The 21,245-nt window shown below is 44.7% G+C and overlaps 1 protein-coding gene across 6 annotated transcripts in view; it reads right to left on the bottom strand.

The window, feature by feature from the left end:
• Window positions 1-21,245, bottom strand: part of LOC137438675 (myelin protein zero-like protein 3) — a 40,375-nt gene that overhangs the window by 17,115 nt on the left and 2,015 nt on the right. For all 6 annotated transcript variants that reach the window (XM_078767476.1, XM_078767477.1, XM_078767471.1 and 3 more), the window contains exons 2-3: window positions 7,170-7,365; window positions 5,306-5,488 (exon numbers count right to left, since the gene is read on the bottom strand). The gene's annotated coding sequence lies outside the window, so the exon portion shown is untranslated. The remainder of the gene's footprint in view (window positions 1-5,305; window positions 5,489-7,169; window positions 7,366-21,245) is intronic.

The raw sequence follows: 21,245 nt of genomic DNA, 5'->3' as shown, positions 1-21,245 counted from the left end.
TGCCTCCTGGGACCAACGTGAAGCAAGATACGACAGCAGATTGGTCTTGTGACAAGGGTTTGACAGGAATGTGTTCCAATCAGGGATTTTCATGATGTCCGTTGGAACAAACTCTGGCAAGTTGGTATTTGACTCCCGTCTCTGGCGTTCATCCCCTTTTAGACTCTTTAACCCAAAATCATATTGATCGCCCACGAAATGCACTTCAGTGCAATGTCTGGGTTTCATGTTCAAGCGTTTGTTCCTGTACCTTTCCTGAAGTTGGTCAAATGTACTCGAACCAAGTGTGTTGAACCGCTGGATGAATGCCATTGCATCGACTACATAAACTGCATCAGATGCAGAAGGAGGCAACTCTTTTCACGGTTCCCATGACTCGGCAACCTCTGCCTGTAGAGTGGATAGATAGTTGGATTTGCATCCTTTCCGCATGGAAAATCCATTCTTCTCTGGCTCAAACAACGAGGGAGGGTACTCAAGCCATTCGTAACTAAATGCCTCAGTCCGTGCCTCATCACTCAGGTCCCGTGCGAAACAAAGTTGCCCTTGTCACTGCACTCTCCTCTCTGATGACTTCTTTCACAGTGTCCATCTTTTTCTTACTTTTCTTCAGATGCGTGGCGAATGTTTCTATCTTCGGTTGGACAATCCTGTCTGCATTCGTCGTCGTGGCAGCATCCATTGCCTCCAAGCCTAGACGTTTGGCATCTACCAGGGTAGTTGCTGCAAGAATCTGACCTGTGGATATGTTCATTAGTTTATCTGTCGCAAGTGAAGGATCGAATGGGTTTTTCATCTTCTCTTCCACGGTCCGTTTGATCTGCAACACGGCTTCCATGTCGTCTTTCCTCAGCTTCTCGTGGTGGTCAGATTGCGGCGAGGCCATGTGTGCCATCTGTTTTACACTTTCAGAGACAGAGGTCATGAACGGTAGAGCCTTGGTGTACTTTTCTCGTGCTGATTCAGACTGTGTTATGCCCTTAAAGAGGCTTGTTTTGCCTTCCCTATTGTAGGTCTGTTCAAGGGCAAAGTCTGTCCACACACCATTAAAGTCTCCTGCAGTCTGGTGAACTGTGAATTTGCCAGCTGCAAACTCCTCGTGCACTTCTGGTGCTGTTTCTGGAAGCTTTTGCATCTCACTGAGATAGATCGGAAGGCAGGACATGTACTTACTATGGCCGGAAGCAATGGTATAGGGTAGCATATTCTGTACCTCTTGTAAGTGCTGTTGCCACAGCCCAGCTCTCAGCATGGATGTAACGCCTTAGGATAAGCACCATGTCTATGTACATGCTCCAAAGATGGGCTGTCACTCCTAATCCCTTCTCAAAATCTCCCCAGAGCGACTCCAGTGACTCTAGGCATTTCATGACTTCCTTCATGAGTGCAGCAAATTCGTCCTTCTCTTTCCTGTCAAAGGCATTTCTAAGACTTTCAAGCAGAGACGAAAGCAAAGAAAGTGTCTCCTCATTCTTCTCGAACAACCGCCATTTCTCAAATGCCTCCGACTTCAGCATGAACAATGCCTCACTCAACCATGAATGATAACGGACCATCTTATAATCATCTTTTCCTGCCATGACTTTATTGGCTGTACCTCGACCACAGATATCACTAGAAACCAGAATGTCCTCTATGCCACTCTCCATTATGAAAAATCCAATAGATCCCAAGAAGTTCTGGGCAATATGGAATCCTCCAAGTCGAACAATAACATCTTTGTACTTTTCCAATTCCTTCCTAAACAACCCCTTTTCTATGTCATATATCGCCTGGTCACAAGTCACCACCGTCTTAGCCTGACCCATCTTAAGACTCAAGGAGACAAAGTAGTCCAATGAGGTCTGGACTACATCTGCGTTGGTTGGGTTTTGTGGAAGCAATGGTCCATAACCAATCTTTGTTTTCTCTGTATGTTGCCCAGAACTGTATTCAAAGAAGCTGCTCCATGTCAGGCTACCAGTGTCCTTGTCGTTTTCACCCGTCATCAACTGTGTTGGATACATCCTCAGTAGGAACCAAACGATGTTCTTGTCAGCTAGAAAGCAGGCTTCCCCCTTGTCATCATGAGGAAGTTCAATATCACGTAATGACCTAGCCTGTCTTCTGTCCTTCAGCGTCAGTTTACTACTTACTGGAACGAATTTGTCTGGTTCACTGATAGTCAGTTTCCTGGTTTTCTTAAGGGGCACTGCCCCCACTACCTCCCCACTTCCTTCTCCCTCAAATGTGTACTGATAAATTATATTTGTTGTAGCATCAAAACTACCACCATCTTGTGTCTCTGAATGGAAGTTTAAGGCTGAAGATCGATGGTAATCATAAAGATCAGCAAGAGTGAAGCAAGTTGCTGAAACAAATGTATCATAATAATCCCTAGCACCACACAAAAGATGAAAAGCATCAACCACCACAGTAAACCATCACTATTACGATCAATATAGGCCAGAAACAGTAGAGGGATGCAAGGAACATATTGTGACATATACATATGTGAATTATTTGATAAAGGAGCTAAATTTCCAGCTTAACCCACTTTCCGTGACCTTTTGACCTCTGCTGACCTCATGGATGGTCCAATCACGTTGAATCATGTTTCATATAAAAGCCACATTTATAACAAAAAGAATGAGTGGTAATTTGATGCACTCACCCCTGTATTATGGAATATATGGTCAATTGAATTTCCCCTACCCCTAAATTTCTTGCTTTTTTACAGTTGACGCCCCAAGTTAAAAAACGTCCTTACAGAATTCGCGCAATCCAAACTACCTTGCTAAAGTCACTTTTCTGGTGGATAACACCCCCACAGACATGATCTAGGGGTCAAACATTTTATAGCAGGGGTGTCACTTCAAAATCACTTTTTTACACATTTCCAGGCCTCGGATCCCAGACTATTGTGAGGAATGTTGCCTTGAAGACCTCAAAAAAGAAACTATGGATTCTCATGAAGAGCGGGGTTTTTTTTTTGTATACTGAATCGAGGCTCGTGAAAGAGCTAACATTTATTTCACAAACAAATCAACCAGACAAACAAAATATACAAAAAGAGGGAGCGGAAGACAAGATGGGGAGAGAAGGGGAAGCACACAACCACAACATTTGAGAGCAGGGAGAAGTGTGGGAGGGAGAGGGCTTGGGGGCAGGAGGCGTGGGGAGGGGAGGGGGGCGGGGGGGGGGAGTTTTTTTTTGTATACTGAATGAATTATTTGTCTGGAATGAAACCAAACTAATGGGAACATAATGCTCCCCGGCAGAGCCTGCAACCTCCTTTGATGAAGCTCACCTGTGGAGCAACCTCATCACCCTCGGAAGCCTGTTGGCAGCCATTGAATGGAGTAATGGACTCTGCTCAGGAGAAAAGTAAAGCTGAATATGTTGACACTATCTGTACTGAAAGGTCCAAGATACACAATCCCTCCGTGACCATACTCATCATTTCCATCCATAACAGACTGATCTCTACTACATGTGGAGTTTCATCTTCCAAGTCAATGTTAACACCCTTCCGATGGCAATGGTGCTAACCCTCGATAATTGCAATTCTGCTCGATCCGCTCCACTTTCCTCCCTATTTTCCAGACCTTTGCAGATTGTCTCCTGCTTTCATCCTAGAAAGTTACAAACATGGAACCCAGAAAGGACTATCTCCCCCATTCACAACAAGGGTTTAAAATCTGATCCACTCTACAGACGGATCAGCCTTTCTGACAAACAGATGGAATCTATCATTCTCGGAGACCAGCTCAGGCATTACCTGTTCTCAACTCCTCAATCTCGGATGATCAGTTTGGTTTCTGCTCCAGTTACTCTACCCTGAACATGTTGCTTCTTCAAACTTCAGAATGGACCGATGATTTTTGTTGATACAGCAGACAAACATACCTTTTCGGTTTTATATACATGGATTCAGGTTTAAATCGTATGTATTTTATAGACCGACTCACATTCCAATACTACGTACTTTATAGATGTACTCACATTTTAATTGTACATCTACTATATAAGACAGATGTCTGTCTGTGTGTGTGTGTGTCTGTGTGTCGCCATTTTTCTCAGAGATGGCTGAACGGATCTTCGTCAAACTTTCAGAGGTTCATCAGTGAGTGCCTGGGAGTGTTTGAGGCCCCACAAAAAAAAAAAAAAAATTGAAAAAAGAAGTTTCATTTTTGGGATATCGCTCGATAGTGCTGCCTCCCTCTCCCCCCTCCACCTCCCCTCCCATCCTCCCTCCCTCCCTCCCTCCCCTCTCCCCCACCTCCTCTCCTCACCCCCTTCCCCACCCCCCCTTGCCACACTCCCCCTCTCACCCCCCTCCCATCCCCTTTCCCCCTCCCCCTCTCTCCCCCTTCCCTCCCTCCCCCCCTCCCATTCCCCCCCTCCTCTCCCCCTACCTCCTCCCCCGCCCTGCAACGCCGGGTACTTCTGCTAGTCTACTATATAAGACAGATGTCTGTCTGTGTGTGTGTGTGTGTCTGTGTGTGTCGCCATTTTTCTCAGAGATGGCTGAACGGATCTTCGTCAAAGTTTCAGAGGTTGATCAGTGAGTGCATGGGAGTGTTTTAGGCGGAAAAAAAATAAACAATTTATGGAAAAAAAAGGTTTTTTTTTTTGTTTTTTTTTTTTTAACTAAATCGCTCGATAGTGCCTAAGTCTTTTAAAATGAATGACAGTTATATACAAGTACACATTCGCATAAATAAATACAAAACAATTGCCGGACATTTGAATACAAATAAATCAAACAATTCCGGAAGCGGTCGAAGTTGGTAGTATGGCTTCTTCTTCTTCCTGACCTGCATCACAGTTAACTCAGAAACGTGATGAACGCCACATTCACCCACCAGCATATATATGAACCTCCTTCCTCTCCTGCCTCCTCTCCCCTCCCCTCTCCCCTCCCCCCTCCCCTCCCCTTTCCTCCCCCTACCTCCTTCCCGCCCCCCTTCCCCCCTCACCCCCCTCTCCTCACCTTCCCCCCCTTCCCCACCCAGCAACGCTGGGTACTTCTGCTAGTACTCTATACAGGTATGTGGTTGAAAAAACATAACGTGTAATAATGGCTACCACCAGGTGGCATTTGTGGCCTACATTAGCACGTTTTTTGAAGACAGACAAACAAACTAACAAACAAAAGCACCCCAAAATGTAATTCCCTCAAGGGTAACAAGAAAAGGGAATGAACAAACAACAAGAGAGAGAGGGGGGAATTGGAAGGGGTTACGGGACAGCAGCCTGCTCAAGGTTAATAGTGGTGGTGGAGGGGCATGAGGTAGAAAAAGCAATACATTTTCTCCAATACCTCCTCAGAGTACTTGTTGTGGAGCTCGTTTTCGCACCTCGTACTCAGACTCTCGGCGGGCTCTGACTCTCAATGTTCCGCACCGCCTGATGTTCGGTGGTCCCAAAAGCAAGGACTTTGTATCTCGTGCAAAAGCTCTTAATGGCACAGAATCCTCAGCGGTGACACCTTTTAATGACCTTTCTGTTGAGTATAAGATAGAAAAATAAGAACAAGTTAAAATAGGCCAGAGCATGATAATTATTGATAACTAATAAAGGTACTTTGACAATGTAGCTAGTGTATCACTACTTAGTAGTTTACAGATGTAGTTAGAAACTAGAACGGTACTCTGTAGAGCACGTACCTCCGCCATGCTGAACAGTTTATGTGTTTTATCCCAACGATAAGCCGAATCTGGGTCCAGACTGGAACCAAAATCGAATTGGCTTGTTCTTGTCACTTACCCATCTCATCCACCAAGTTTAGTCATAATTCGTCCACAACCTTTTGAGATATCATGTTATATATTGTTTTTGGCCCTATCTCTGAATTATGAAGGATCATTAAAAAAAAATTTTTAATTATTAAAAAAAAAATAATATCAAATTATTAAAATAATTTGATACGTCATTAAATTTAATCATTAAAAAAAATACGTCCATCCGGATTTCATAATTTTTATTAATTACGAGAAGAAGTACCCGGCCGAGCTGGGAGAGGGAGGGGTGAGGAAGGGAGTGGGGGGAGTGGAAGGGGGAGGGGGAGTTGAGGGGAGAGGGAGTGTAAAGATATATTACATATACTTGTACATTATTTGGGGAGTGGGGGATTGGTTGGAGGGGGGTGGGGCGGTTGGTGGCTTTGACCGGCCCCTCCGTTTTGGGGGATGGGGGAAAGGGAAGGAGGAAAACTTTTCCCGTGCAAAGAGTTCTTTAACCTCAGTGTTTCCCAGGTAAAAATAGGACATTCTAATACCCTCTGCCACCATCACCAAGTGGTGCTACATTGTACACATTTACATAGAGAATTTTGCCCCTCCCCCAGCCCCCCAGAACCCCGCATGAGGCCGCGGCCACATAGCCGATGTTACCCCCCAGACAAAGTTGTATTTGGACCCCGAGTAACCCGGCGTTGCTCAAGCGAAAAAGAAACATTAACATATTTGAAATGAGGGCAAATATGATGGAAAAACAATTACATCCAAATCAGAATCACAAATGTCAAATCATCATTTTACCTTTTCGTTGGATATATGCTGCTGAATGTGCCGTTCATCACGTTTCTGATTTAAGTATGATGACGTTCAGGAAGAAGAAGAAGCCTTACCACCAACATCGACCGCTTCCGGTATTGTTTCTTTATTTCTGTTCAAATGTTTGGTAATTGTTTTGTATTTATTTATGCGAATGTGTACTTGTATATAACTGTCGTTAATCAAAAAGGCTTTGGCACTCCCAGTGATTTTTTTAAAAATCCCCCCAAAACGATTTTTTTTTTTTTTTTCTTGTTGTTGCCTCAAACACTCCCAAGCACTCACTGATGAACCTCTGAAAGTTTGACGAAGATCCGTTCAGCCATCTCTGAGAAAAATGGCGACACACACAGACAGACCAACGGCTCTCTTATATAGTCGATCCGTTCTAGTATAAATTATAGTATCCGGATTTTATAAACCGAGGGGAAGCTGCTCACAGGTGGTTGTGCGTACCTTTAAGATATCCTGCCAACCCTGTTCGAAAAGAAACTTATTTTTATAGAGAATTATGAAGATTGTAATGAACAAATGACCCAAAGTTAAACTTATCACTACAAGGTTCAGGCAATGATAGTTCCATCGTTCCTCCTACTCCACATGGTCAAACAACTGTACCTGTACCTGTACCTGATGTTGCGTTTAGACTTGGAGAGCTTCTCGTAGAGATTGCTTCTCTCTTCTTTTCCAAACAATTTCATTGGGCCTTCCGTCTTGTAAACTCAACAATCACACGAGTCGTTCTTTTGCTCCTCCAGTTCCCTCTCCAATTGTTTAGTGAAAACTATAGATGTGGAGAATGGGCTGATGGTCCAAAACTAACTACCTGCAGGAGACAAACGGAATCAGATGTGGGAGATTACCACGAGGAACATTGATGCAGGAGGAGGACATTGGGCCCACCACACCGACACCACATCAACACGACATTAATGAAACAGTTTATGAAGTTAAATTCATTTGGGGAGGGTAGTGGAGTGGGGATAGGAACAGTGGGACAGGCACAGACATCACCAGGTGACTAGCTTGTATATGACAGTATGTGCTTGTATATGACAGTATGTGCTTGTATATGACAGTATGTGCTTGTGTATGAAGGTATGTGCTTGTATATGACAGTATGTGCTTGGATATGACAGTATGTGCTTGTATATGACAGTATGTGCTTGTATATGACAGTATGTGATTGTATATGACAGTATGTGCTTGTTTATGACAGTATGTGCTTGTGTATGAAGGTATGTGCTTGTATATGACAGTATGTGCTTGGATATGACAGTATGTGCTTGTGTATGAAGGTATGTGCTTGTATATGACAGTATGTGCTTGGATATGACAGTATGTGCTTGTATATGATAGTATGTGATTGTATATGACAGTATGTGATTGTATATGACAGTATGTGCTTGGATATGACAGTATGTGCTTGTATATGATAGTATGTGATTGCATATGACAGTATGTGCTTGTATATGATAGTATGTGATTGTATATGACAGTATGTGCTTTTATATGACAGTATGTGCTTGTATATGACAGTATGTGCTTGTATATGACAGTATGTGCTTGTATATGACAGTATGTGCTTGTATATGACAGTATGTGATTGTATATGACAGTATGTGCTTGTTTATGACAGTATGTGCTTGTATATGACAGTATGTGATTGTATATGACAGTATGTGCTTGTACATGACAGTATGTGCTTGTACATGACAGTAGGTGCTTGTACATGACAGTATGTGCTTGTACATGACAGTATGTGCTTGTACATGACAGTATGTGATTGTATATGCCAGCATGTGATTGTATAGGACAGCATGTGCTTGTATATGACAGCATGTGATTGTATATGACAGTATGTGCTTGTATATGACAGTATGTGCTTTTATATGACAGTATGTGCTTGTATATGACAGTATGTGCTTGTATATAACAGTATGTGCTTGTATATGACAGTATGTGATTGTATATGACAGTATGTGCTTTTATATGACAGTATGTGCTTTTATATGACAGTATGTGCTTGTATATGACAGTATGTGCTTGTATATGACAGTATGTGCTTGTATATGACAGTATGTGCTTGTATATGACAGTATGTGATTGTATATGACAGTATGTGCTTGTTTATGACAGTATGTGCTTGTATATGACAGTATGTGATTGTATATGACAGTATGTGCTTGTACATGACAGTATGTGCTTGTACATGACAGTAGGTGCTTGTACATGACAGTATGTGCTTGTACATGACAGTATGTGCTTGTACATGACAGTATGTGATTGTATATGCCAGCATGTGATTGTATAGGACAGCATGTGCTTGTATATGACAGCATGTGATTGTATATGACAGTATGTGCTTGTATATGACAGTATGTGCTTTTATATGACAGTATGTGCTTGTATATGACAGTATGTGCTTGTATATGACAGTATGTGCTTGTATATGACAGTATGTGATTGTATATGACAGTATGTGCTTGTATATGACAGTATGTGCTTGTATATGACAGTATGTGCTTGTATATGACAGTATGTGCTTGTTTATGACAGTATGTGCTTGTTTATGACTAAAATACGTTATTCGAAAAAATTAATTCTAAATTGTTGGAAGTTGGGTTCAAGCAGATTCACCTTCTGATGAGACCCTATCACAAACATCACAATCATGACATTAAAAGTGGAGTAACAATAAAAGTATGAAATGCACGTTTCAATAATATTATGATTAAATGGGTAATTTGAGATGTTTTGAGTATATTGTTATGGATGCGGGTTTCGGGGTTCACCACGAGGGGGACTTTTCCCACTCCTCTCGAACTCCCTCCCTGAGGCCACCAGCCGCAGATAACTCCGCGGCATGACGGGTTGCTAATAAACCACGGACACCGATTGATACTGCCAAACCTGGCAGGGTCCTCGCTCTTTTACGAAGCGTGTTACCTTTCCGGTGGGTTGGTGATGTCAATTGGGGCACGTACCCTCGATGCGTACTTGTCTACTTGTTCAGGTACGGCCGAGCGAAACCATTAAATCCGCACCAGCTAAATTATGGAGCCAATTTGTGGGGATTCCCGGCTATCTAAACTATTACACACTTAATCAAGCCAATAGAAAACCAGATGAAATGGGCACGATGGAAACAAACTGTTTACCAAAGAAGCACATCTTATTATGATGGAGCAAACATATATGGTTATGTATGTGTGTATGTATGTGTATGTATGTATGTACGTACGTATATTTGTGACCAAAACGTCTTTTTTTCTTCTTCAAAGACGAGTACATATGAAACCGAAAAACACGGTCCGTGAAGCCGAGGGGGTGAGGCGGTGAAGCCGTGTGACTATATATCTATTAATTACATATTGTTTAAATGTCAGTTGCATCCAGTCTAGTAATTTCATATGTCTGTTAATTACATACTATTGGCATATAGCTTTCGACCCTTTAGACTGCTTAGACCTTTGAAGACCCTTTAAATCCCCCAAGACCCTCAAGACCACCAATACCCCTAAAGTTCCAAAAGACCATCTTAAAGACCCTGAGGACCCCAAATACCCTGAAGACCCCTAAGCCCCCTCAACATCCCGAAGATCCGTTGAAATTCCTTGGAAGGAAACTGATATTGTATGTTATTTTTACCTTCCAAGATGCTCCATCGATTAAATAACTGAAAGAATAATTCTCTAAAGATTTAAGAGGTCATTTAAATACTTTCCACAAAAACATTTAATGGAGAGGTGAATGTGACGTCACGACAACAAACCCATAAACGGAAGAATTAAAATATATTAATTAGGTATACAGTAATTAATTAAAATGGTGGGAGTCTCACAGGGGAGGGTGTAAGTCTCTTTGTTGCGACCTGACAATTATGAAAAGGAGAAGCCCACGGTTTATCATGTACCAGTACTTGAACCCCACAGTGGGGACTGAACCCCACACGGATAGTCAAGCGGATAAGTGATTTTTTTTTATCAGGAATCGTTCAAATAGTGATACAGGCATGAAACTTTACACAAACATTCAAAATGGCTATCTCTTGGAAATTAAATATTTAGCCACTTAAAAATCCAAGATGTCTGCCACTCTCCAAGATGGTGGCCACCATTTCCTCACATATGGATCATTGTGCGCCACATATATCGATAGAGTTGTTTACTATGTTTGATATTACCAATCAATAACATTCTTATCAACATCATGAAGTGTCCTCGTATTAAAACAACTCAAATGGTATCTTTATTTTGTCTTTAAAGGTGTTGTGATGGGGGAAGATGTGAAAACTGTAAGTCGCAAGCACAGAAAAGTGGACGATGTTGAGAGAATCTGACATGATACCAGGTGAACAATCAGAAAATGCATATGTTTTGAATTGAAACCCTTTAGCATGCCATACACCAATACAGGTACAATAAACAATTATATGTGGAGTGGCATATTGCTCTACAATAATCAGAAAATGGCGACACCTGATAAATCATCCTGGCAAACGGACCGGACTAAATGCTGCCTGTGCCAACAAGCCAAAAACGAGGAGCTCAAAAACCCCCCAAAAACTATTTGTACAACAGAGAGTAAAATGGCTACAGCAACACATAGAACTGGCTTTGTGAAGGATTTGAGCAGTTTGGGCACCTTCTTAACTTTGTTATTTCCTAAATGAAGAGGTGCTCGGATCTCACCAGTATTCTCGGTTTTGGGTGTTGGAAGATGGAAATGCTGGTTCCATGAAATGATGTGCTTGCAGTAGTTGCTGTCGGATTGTGGTCGATGTTGTCAAGTGAAGTAGCAAATACTACTGTAAATAACAAATATTCCTACAGGTCACACGAGATCTGCTAGCAACCCTCCTCTGGTGAAACTGCCAAAATCAAGACTCTCTATTCACCTTCACTCTTTCATTCCTCTTTTCTCCCGCCTCTGGAACAAACTCCCACACTCCCTTCAATCCTTCTCCTCCCTCCAGGTCTTTAGAACATCTGTTCACCACCATCTCTTATCTTCTCCCATCCAAAACCTTGATCTTTTCTACCCCCGTTAATACACCCCAAATCCACCTTTTTCAAATTTCCGTTTTTTGTCCTGAAAGTCCTAGTAGTGTTTCTGTTTCTGTTTATGTTTGTTTCTGTTCTATGTGTTAGCTCTTACACCAGCCTCAACTTTGTATACAAAATAAATAAATAAATAAATAAATAAACAAATAAATAAACATTTTAAAAATTCCTTTTGATGTGTTATGTGATGATGATCATGATGATTGAACATACGGTGTCACCAAAGAGGAATTTCCCTGGATACGGGACAATAAAGGTTATTTGTGTTATGTTGATGTGGTAGTGATATGTAGAGCAGATAGATCTGAGTAGGTAACATGCTTCGTGTGTCGCGGTAAGGAAAACTAACTGTAATAAGTTCTTCATGTGTAGGCGTTTTGTCCGGTAAGATGTATACTTGTGTACCTACCAGGAGGTTCGACTGATAAGTAGGGTAGGGATTAAAGAGTAGCGCCCTTGTATGTCTCACCTGGTCAGCCAAATCTTTGTCGCTTTTGACACCGCAAGCACTTAGAGTCTTAGACACTTAGTTAGGATCTCCTTAGTGCAACACTAAATAACGCCCTCCCCTGACATGAATTGGGAAGGAAACCAGGCTAGGACACCGCCGCATGGCCGCCGCCATTTACACCTCCGACAGGCCGATCCACCTCGAGTGCCACGTGCTATGACCACACCACAGGCCTGTGATTCGGTGGAGGCCACTGATTGGGTGGCGCGCCAATGCTGACGTCACCGCCGCGGAGTGATACGAGGGGTGGCAGGATTTTCGTGGAGTGAGTGGGTTGCGCGCCAGCTGGTTCAGAGCATAGTCAGGTTCACTATGTTAACAAATATAATTTCGTTCAAAATTTTGGTAGATTAGCAAAACTACACATTTTTGGATTATTCAGAGCATGTGGAATCCAAAAATTAATGTTTACATTTGCGTAGACACCTTTGCGAAAATGACACTCAGGACAGTGATGAAGATAGTCAGGTTCACTATGTTAACAAATATAATTTCTTTCAAAATTTTGGTATTAGCAAACCTGTACATTTTTTGGAATCTCCAGAGCATGGAGAATCTGAAAATAAATGTTGGCATTTGCACAGACACCTGCATGGCCGCCATTTTGGATTTTGAAAATGGCCGCCATAAAATACATATTTTGCGCGATCTCGGCTTCTAGTCAACCTAGAGACTTAATTAAATATGCTAATCCTATGTTTTCTGGGTCAAGGAATCCAATAAAGGCCTCAAAATAGTGCTCAGGATTATAGAAAAGCAACAAACAAAGGTAATTGAAAACCATTGTCTTTATATTTGTGATATAACTGTATTACATAATACATGATATTGCAAGTCCTTTGAAGTTATAGGTTGTTATAGGAAGTTATAGGTAGTATCAGATTGAACTATAAGTCCTATACGCAGGATCTACGAGGTCTATACCGTTCAGGAATATGCTTTTACAGATCTTCATCACTGTCCTGAGTGTCATTTTCGCAAAGGTGTCTACGCAAATGTAAACATTAATTTTTGGATTCCTCGTGCTCTGAATATTCCAAAAATGTATAGTTTTGCTAATCTACCAAAATTTTGAACGAAAAAACATAGTGAACCTGACTAGCAGTTGCTTATGGCAGTGAGTCTTGAGACGCAGTGGAGTGAGTGAGTTGGCAAGCAGAGGAGTTGGCCAGCAGTGGAGTTCGGACAGGGAGAGAATTGTGAGAGTTGCTTCGTTGGCTTGAACTTGGCTCGAAGCGGCACTTGGCGTGCAGTGGACTCACGCTCTCTTCCCCCCTTTGCCATTCTTCGTCGTTCTGTGTTCGTGCTCGAGTCGAGGGTCGACCTTGTGTGGAGCTCGCGGGCCTGCGTTGGACGCGTGGTGCTTGGTGCATGGACCTCGTTGGCGGCGAGAGGATCGGAGCTTGGAGCGAGGCCTGGTGGCGGCCAAGCGGGTCGTGTTACACGCAAGACTACAGACAGATAAGATTGCACACTACATTACCTTTCCCAATTACACGACGAACGTGTTCTTTTTATTAATTCATATTCCCTCGTCTCGTTTCTGAAATCTGTCGAGTGGGGACGTTCTAATTAGGATATTTGTTACCGGCGCGTGCTTTTTCCTGTCCTTGCCTTTTTCCTTCAATAAACCCTTATATTATTTTGCATCCCCTGTTAAACCTGTGCCTACTTGAGTTAATCCCTTTACAGGACCGGAGCTACGTCGGTGCACTGAAGGTAAGCTTTTGCCACAGCCTCCATTTTCCTTCATCCTCCCACGTGACATATAGCCAAATCCGTGTTTGGTTGTTGCCTCCGAATAAGACCATTTAGGCCATCCGCGACGCTGGTGTTAACCGGAGTTGCGCGACAACTGGTGTCAGGAGTGGGATACGAACTTTTTGACAACACGACAACTGTTGTCAGTTAGTGGGATTGAACCCCGAATCAAATTGGTGTCAAGGAGTGGAGAATTTGAACGAAAATTTTTCGTAGTCGGAGCCAAAAATTTGCATAGTCGATTGGTGTGCGGGATGCGAACAGCGCGTCAGTTAAAATTTAATTTATTCCGGTTGGAAAAGCCACGTGGGAAAGCGACCTCCTTTACGGAGGAGGAGGTGGGCGGTATGGAAGAAGGGATGGAAGATGCGGGAAGTAGTGGGAGTGAATCAGAAGTAGCTAGGGTTGAGCATAGTGTTGGAACTTCCCCCGCCAGGGAGACGGCCCCAGTGGATTTACAGGCCTTAATGCAATTTATGCAGGGAATGAGGATGTCTTGGAAAATCAAATTGGGGGATTGCAAAATAACATGAAAGAAATGAAAAGTGAAATGAAAAACAAAATGGAGTCCCAGGGGAATGAACGTAGGGAAGGAATGAAGGGAATGAGTGATCGATTGGAGGGGCAAATTAAAGGAAAAATTGAGGGACTAATTAACAAAATGGATGCCTGGACGAATGAATTGAGGGAAGGATGAACGAATGGTGCCGTTGGGGCACAGGAGGAGCCAAGGGTGGCAAAATTTGAATCGGAACGGGGGAAGGCAAATTGGCAATTGCAGCGGGAACGGCATGTGTACAGGTGAGTGTGGAGTGCCCACAGGTGAATGGGGAAGGAAATTGGGAATGTGGAAAAGGTAATGGGGAATGTTTCCCACCTGCTGGCCTGGTTGTTTATCGGGACCGTGTGGATGTCACAACACCTAAACCGGGGGATGGATTTGAATCCTTGCTGTGCCAGGGTGGTGGGTCAGAGCGAGAGGGGGTAGAGTTATTGGGGGTCCGTGTAATGGAGCCAGACCGGGTATTTATTGGGGATATTGGGGAAGACCTGTTGGAGCCGGAATTGATGGGGGATGATGATGAGGATGATGTGACCCAGCGGCTGGGGACCTGGGACAGTCCCATGGAGGACAAGGTTGACCAGGCCCAAAGGAGTTTGGGTGATGAGGTGAGCTGGTCCGAGGAGGAGGTTGGAAAGACCGAGGGGACTCTCACCGTACACTACGATTTGGCAATGGAGGCTCCGAAATCGGACAACCAGTTCGGGGAGTGTTTTGACTCCGGGCTGGATTTGGACCTTGGGGGATCGGGAGATCGTGCCTCTGAAGATTTGGTCCCTGTAGGGAATATGGAACAGCTGCAGGGAGGGGCAGAACAACTGGTGGTAGAGGTTGTTACCTGCAGCTGCGGTTTGGGACAGGAGATAAAAATTGTTAAAAGAAAATTTAAATTTAAATTAAAATGGGAAATTGATTTGGAGCAGCCTTGGTTGGAGTTGGTCCCCAGGCTGCAGGTTTTGGACCAGGGGAGGTCATTGGTGATGGCCTCGCGGAAAAGTTGCCCCTTTCGAAATGTGGGGGTGCCAGCCAGCTGGGGGGCTGTGCTGGCGAGATTTGGACGTGGGGTCCAGCCTTGGGTGTCGAGGTACGACCTGGGCCCCACGGGGGGTCTGGTGGAGTGTGGTGTCCCTTGTCGGTTGGGGCGCCGTCCAGGCGTGTGGCTCGGGCCGGCAGGGTCGCCGGACCTTGGGGGGGGGGGGGCGGGGGGGTTAAGACCTCCAGGGGATCCGAGGTGGTTTCTCAAGCCTGGGATGGCATTTATTGAGGACCACTAGGGGGAGGTGTTGTGGGTCGCGCTTTGGTGGTGGCACTGCAGACGGCCAACTTGGGCCTGATGTGGTGACCACCCGGGCATGCGGCCTGGCACCCTCTCCCTGAGACTTTGGGACAGCCAGCATGTGGAGGCCTGACATGCTGTGTTGGTCTATGGACGCAGGTCAAACCGAATGGACAGGAATGAGACAGCCTGCCGGACAACCATTGGGGCATCTGTGGAACGTGATGGAGTGAGGGTGACTTTCCACAGATGGTCCGTTATGATTTATGGACTCTCGGTTTGGGAAGAGAGCCATGGGGATGTGAATTGGGAATTGGTAACGTGCCGAGCATATGGGCCATGCTCGGCTGGCATGTGTATGGCAAAGCATCTTTCTTTGGTGAGGTTAGTGAATTGTGACAAATGTTTGGCATGGGTAATCTGTGGGTTATATGTAAATTTATAGGTGAATTTTGTGAAGAGAAATGGTGGACACTGTTTTGTGACACCATTATTGATCCAGGTGTGTAGACCAAAGTGTTGGAGGCTGTGATAAAAATTGATAGGGTAGCAAGACAGCCTTCAACTGGTTGCGGGGGCAACTGTGCTGATATTTGGGACGCGGGATCATGGGGATGGAGTTGTGTAATCTGGGGGTCAACTTGGTGCTCTGCGTGTCCACGGTGTGTGGACCATGTCTTCTGGGTGGGTCTCCTGGTGGAGCATGGCTGTTGACTGGACCTTGGTGTGGTCAAGTGTGGGTGAGCACTGGGGGGCTGCAGCTCTGTGGTCGGACTGGGGGATGATGTGGAGGTGCAGGGGACATGGCTGTAGGGATGCCACGCACTGCGACCGTGCCCCCCAGGGCCGAGGTTGTGCGAGTGGTGGTGTGTTTTTGGCAGCAGGTGCTCACCACATTGGCCAGCTGGGGCTGGTGCAGCTGTGTTCCTCGCAGGGGGGCCGAAGGATGGATGGTGGGTCGCACCCTTATGGACACTCATGGGCCATGTTGGCCTTTTGACTGCTCACCTTGTCCCGATGACCCCTGCACGGTAGAGGTGCGGAGCTGTCGTGGCCACTGGTAGTTGTGTCGTGATGATCACCGTTGGATGCGGATCCACATACCTGCCAGTGTAGTGGGGACTAAAGAGAAATTTGGATGACAGTTTGATTGGCCCAATGATAAATTTTGGGATTTTGTTGGTGGATGGCACTTTGGACCTGACCAACCTGCAACTACCTGCCCTTGAGGTGAGTGTTTTGAGGTGTACTGTGTACTGTCCCAGGCTTCAGGACTTGCTTGTTAAATTGGGGACATGTAATTTGGAGTTGGGGGCGGGCGAGAGTGATGACATGGCCGGTGAGGGGGATGGATTGTGTGCCACAGAGTCTTGTGGGTGGCGTTTGTGTTAGTGTTGTGGTTATGTGTTTTGATGTGGTCGTGAGAGTGGAAACTGAGAATGAGAGATGATTAGGGTGATTATTGTGTGTTGGAAATGGAATTGTATTGGTTAAATGTGAACTGGGATTTCACATGCAGCAGGCCATGGCAAGCTTTGTAACATCTTTTACACCATCTTTGGAATTGTGCTGAATTGTGTTGGAAAATGGAATGGCAGTGGGGGAGGAAGTCTGTTTTGGGATCTTGTGGGTGGGGAAGGTGTGTGTGTCTGCAGGTACAGATCAGGCTCTGAGGAGTGATGCCTGTGGCCCCCCTCTGTGGCAATTACCCCTGGCAGCCGGTGGTAACTGTAAATTCGAGCTCGTCGGTGGAGGGTCTGGTTGGGCGCCCTGGGGTAAAGGAGACCCCCGGTGACCCGTGGAGTTGCGCGGTAGCAGGAGGCAATGGAGCCTGGTGTGTGGAGACCCTCACCGGCGAGGTAACGGCGGAAAGGAGCTGTTGGGCTGTCATGGGGCCAAGAGGTAATGGGGGGGGGGGGGGGCAATGAACTTGCGAGCCGGTTGACTTGTTTTTGGGACTGCGGGCACCACAGTCTGAGGCGGTCGCACCATCTTACTTGTGCGGTACCTCCCCGCTGAGCAGTTGAGGAATGCACACATGTGAATGACATCAATGCCATGGTCCTGCAGGGGGGGGGGGGGGGGGAGGTGAAATAAGTGCTTGAAATGATTTTTGTGTAGTGGTGAGTTTCGGAATGAGTATGAGTGGATAAGGGGTTTGTGTTGAATGAATGTGGGCGAAATCCACCGAACCATGTCACTCACCTGTAACATCTGGACAGGGCCCGTGGAAATTTAGGGGCGCATTGGGGATGGCCCTGCAGCTAAGGTTGTGTCTTGTGGCATCCACCGGGGGATGTGGTCTGTAGACCGGGGTATGTACAAATGTTATAGAGTTTTGGAAGTTTTGAATTTTTGAAAAAGGCTCATGTTTGTGGTTAAGGGAGATTTTTGAGTGTTGTTTGTTTCCTCCCTCCGCAGGAACAAAGACGAAAATGTAAATACATGAATGCATGATTGTTAAGGGGTTTAGAATGTTAAGCAAGTGTAGGTAAGTAGTCCGACTCACTTCCCACAGCCTTCCTGATTTATTTTATAGGTTAATTAAGTGTGTGACAGTAAGCGTTAAGACTGGGATGGTAGTGCCTGCAGTGAACCTTGCAGGAGCTACGGTTCTGGGGGGGGGGGGGGGGGGGCTGTGTTACGTCTGGCGGGGTAGAGCAATATGTAGAGCAGCTAGATCTGAATAGGTAACATGCTTCGAGATGTCGCGATAGCTAGAACCCACTATGTACCTTTAAGTTAGTATGTGTAGGCATTTGTCGGGTTAAGATGTATACTTGTGAACTAACCAGGAGGTTCGTGTGTTAAGTAGAGTTAGGGATTAAAGAGTAGTGCCCCTGTGTGTCCTCACCTGGTTAGCCAAACCTTTGTCCCTTTTGGCACTGCAGACCAACATAGACATTCTGACAGGTCCTTAGCGCAACACTAAATAACGCCCTTCCCTAACATGACTTAGGAAGGAAACCAGGCCAGGACACCGCCGCATGGCCACCGCCATTTACACCTCCGACAGGCCTACCCACCTCAAGTCCCACGTGCTATGACCACATCACAGGCCTGTGATTCGGTGGAGGCCACTGATTGGGTGGCGCGCCAAGGCTGACGTCACCGCCGCGGAGTGATACGAGGGGCGGCAGAACTTTCGCGGAGTGAGTGGGTTGCGCGGCAGTTGGTTCAGAGCAGTTGCTTCTGGCAGTGAGTCTTGAGACGCAGTGGAGTGAGTGAGTTGGCAAGCAGAGGAGTTCCCCAGCAGTGGAGTTCGGACAGGGAGAGAATTGTGAGAGTTGCTTCGTTGGCTTGAACTTGCCTCGAAGCGGCACTTGGCGTGCAGTGGACTCGCGCTCTCTTCCCCCCTTTGCCGTTCTTCGTCGTTCTGTGTTCGTGCTTGAGTCGAGGGTCGACCTTGTGTGGAGCTCGCGGGCCTGCGTTGGACGCCTGGTGCTTGGTGCACGGACCTCGTGGGCGGCGAGAGGATCGGAGCTTGGAGTGAGGCCTGGTGGCGGCCGAGCGGGGCCGTGTTACATGCAAGACTACAGACAGATAAGACTGCACACTACATTACCTTTCCCAATTACACGACGAACGTGTTCTTTTTATTAATTCATATTCCCTCGTCTCGTTTCTGAAATCTGTCGAGTGGGGACGTCCCAATTAGGATATTTGTTACCGGCGCATACTTTTTCCTGTCCTTGCCTTTTTCCTTTAATAAACATTTGTATTATTTTGCATCCCCTGTTAAACCTGTGCCCGCTTGAGTTAATCCCCTTACAGGACCGGAACTACGTCGGTGCGCTGAATGTAAGCTTTTGCCGCAGCCTCCATTTTCCTTCTTCCTCCCACGCGACATATAGCCGAATCTGTGTTTGGTTGTTGCCTCCGAATAAGACCGTTTAGGCCATCCGCGACTGGTGTAACCGGAGTTGCGCGACATTATTATTATTATTATCCCGTCCCCTGCGCAGCAGATAGGGTTTTGTAATCACTTTTGTGTGTGAGTGTGTGTGTGTGTGTGTGTGTGTGTGTGTGTGTGTGTGTGTGTGTGTGTTACCAAAGCTTTATTATGATTATATGCAGAAGGAAAATTAATAATTTTGTCGAAAGGTCAAAGGTCAGCATCACATAAAATCATCAATTTTCATCCAATTGACCTGAAATTTAAATTTACCATTTGAGTTTTGTCATCAAATTTTCACCAAAGCTTTATTATGATAATATGGAGAAGGTAAATTATTAATACAGTCAAAAGGTCAAAAGGTTAAAGGTCAGCATCACCTAAAATTTATCAATTTTCATACAATGAACCTGAAATTTCAATTTACCATTTGAGTTTTGTCATCAAATTTGCACCAAAGCTTTATTATGATAATATGGACAAGGTAAATTAATAATTTGGTCAAAAGGTTAAAGGTCAGCATCACATAAAATCGTCAATTTTTATCCGATTGACCTGAAATTAAAAAAATTTGCATATTGAGTCACTGAATTAGTTTACCAATCAAAAACTATAAGCTGTTTTTTTTAGATCAAAAGGTCAAAGGTCAAGGTTGCGTAAAATCGCTGATTTTCACCCGATTGACCTAAAATTTAAAGATTTTGCATCCCAGGTCACTTAATTGGTTCACTAATCAAAAGGTAAGAGTCGATTATTTTATGCCTCCGCCCACGAAGGTGGCCTGAGGCATTATGTTTTTGGATGTCCGTCCATCCTTACGTCCATACGTCTGTACAGGCTAAACCTCGTTTTTCTCAGCAACCACATGTCCGATTGAGATAAAACTTTCAGGGTAGGAGTGACACCGACGCAGAATGTTTTATTGCTAATTCTGATGCCATAGGTCACGTGGTATGGCAGCCATCTTGGATTAAATGCAAATGATTAAAAAATTATTTCTTGGAAACTGCTGAATGGAAAAACTTGAAATTTGGCACATTGTCAAGTACTCCCAATGGGGAACAAAAGCATGATAATGATGACATCATCGGTGAAGTGGTATACCAGCCAAAAATGTTTCAATTGAATGCCTTATTCTAAAAATCTGAAATTGCATGCACATGATCTGTGACCCATTTTTATTGAAATATGAAATTTATGACATTGTAGGTCACATGGTTTGGCAGCCATATTGGATTTAACCTAAATCCTTACAAAAACATATTCTCCTAAACCACCAAAGCGACCAACTCAAAGCTTTACGTGTGTCATTGACTAGGCATAGCGATTAAAGATGACCACGAAAACGTCATTGGTCACATGTGGCAGTCACATTGGATTGAAGGAAAATATTAAATAATTGTATCTCTGAAACCGCTTACCCTATCGATGTGAAATTTTACAAATATCATCTAACATCATTGTTGCATATAGTTTGAAAATGATGTCGTAGGTCACGTGGTTTGGCAACCATCTTCGATAGAAAAATGAACCTTATCCAATCAACATGAAACTTCACAAACGTGATCCCCTACCCATACATATGCAGAGTCTACATTTTTAAGGTCATCTGTCACGTGGTGTGGCAGCCATATT

This window comes from Myxine glutinosa, chromosome 13 (genome assembly GCF_964187855.1).
Source record: "Myxine glutinosa chromosome 13, kmMyxGlut1.1, whole genome shotgun sequence".
Taxonomy (NCBI): domain Eukaryota; kingdom Metazoa; phylum Chordata; class Myxini; order Myxiniformes; family Myxinidae; genus Myxine; species Myxine glutinosa.
Note: the sequence above shows the minus strand (reverse complement) of the source record. Positions and strands in the feature narration are given on the sequence as shown.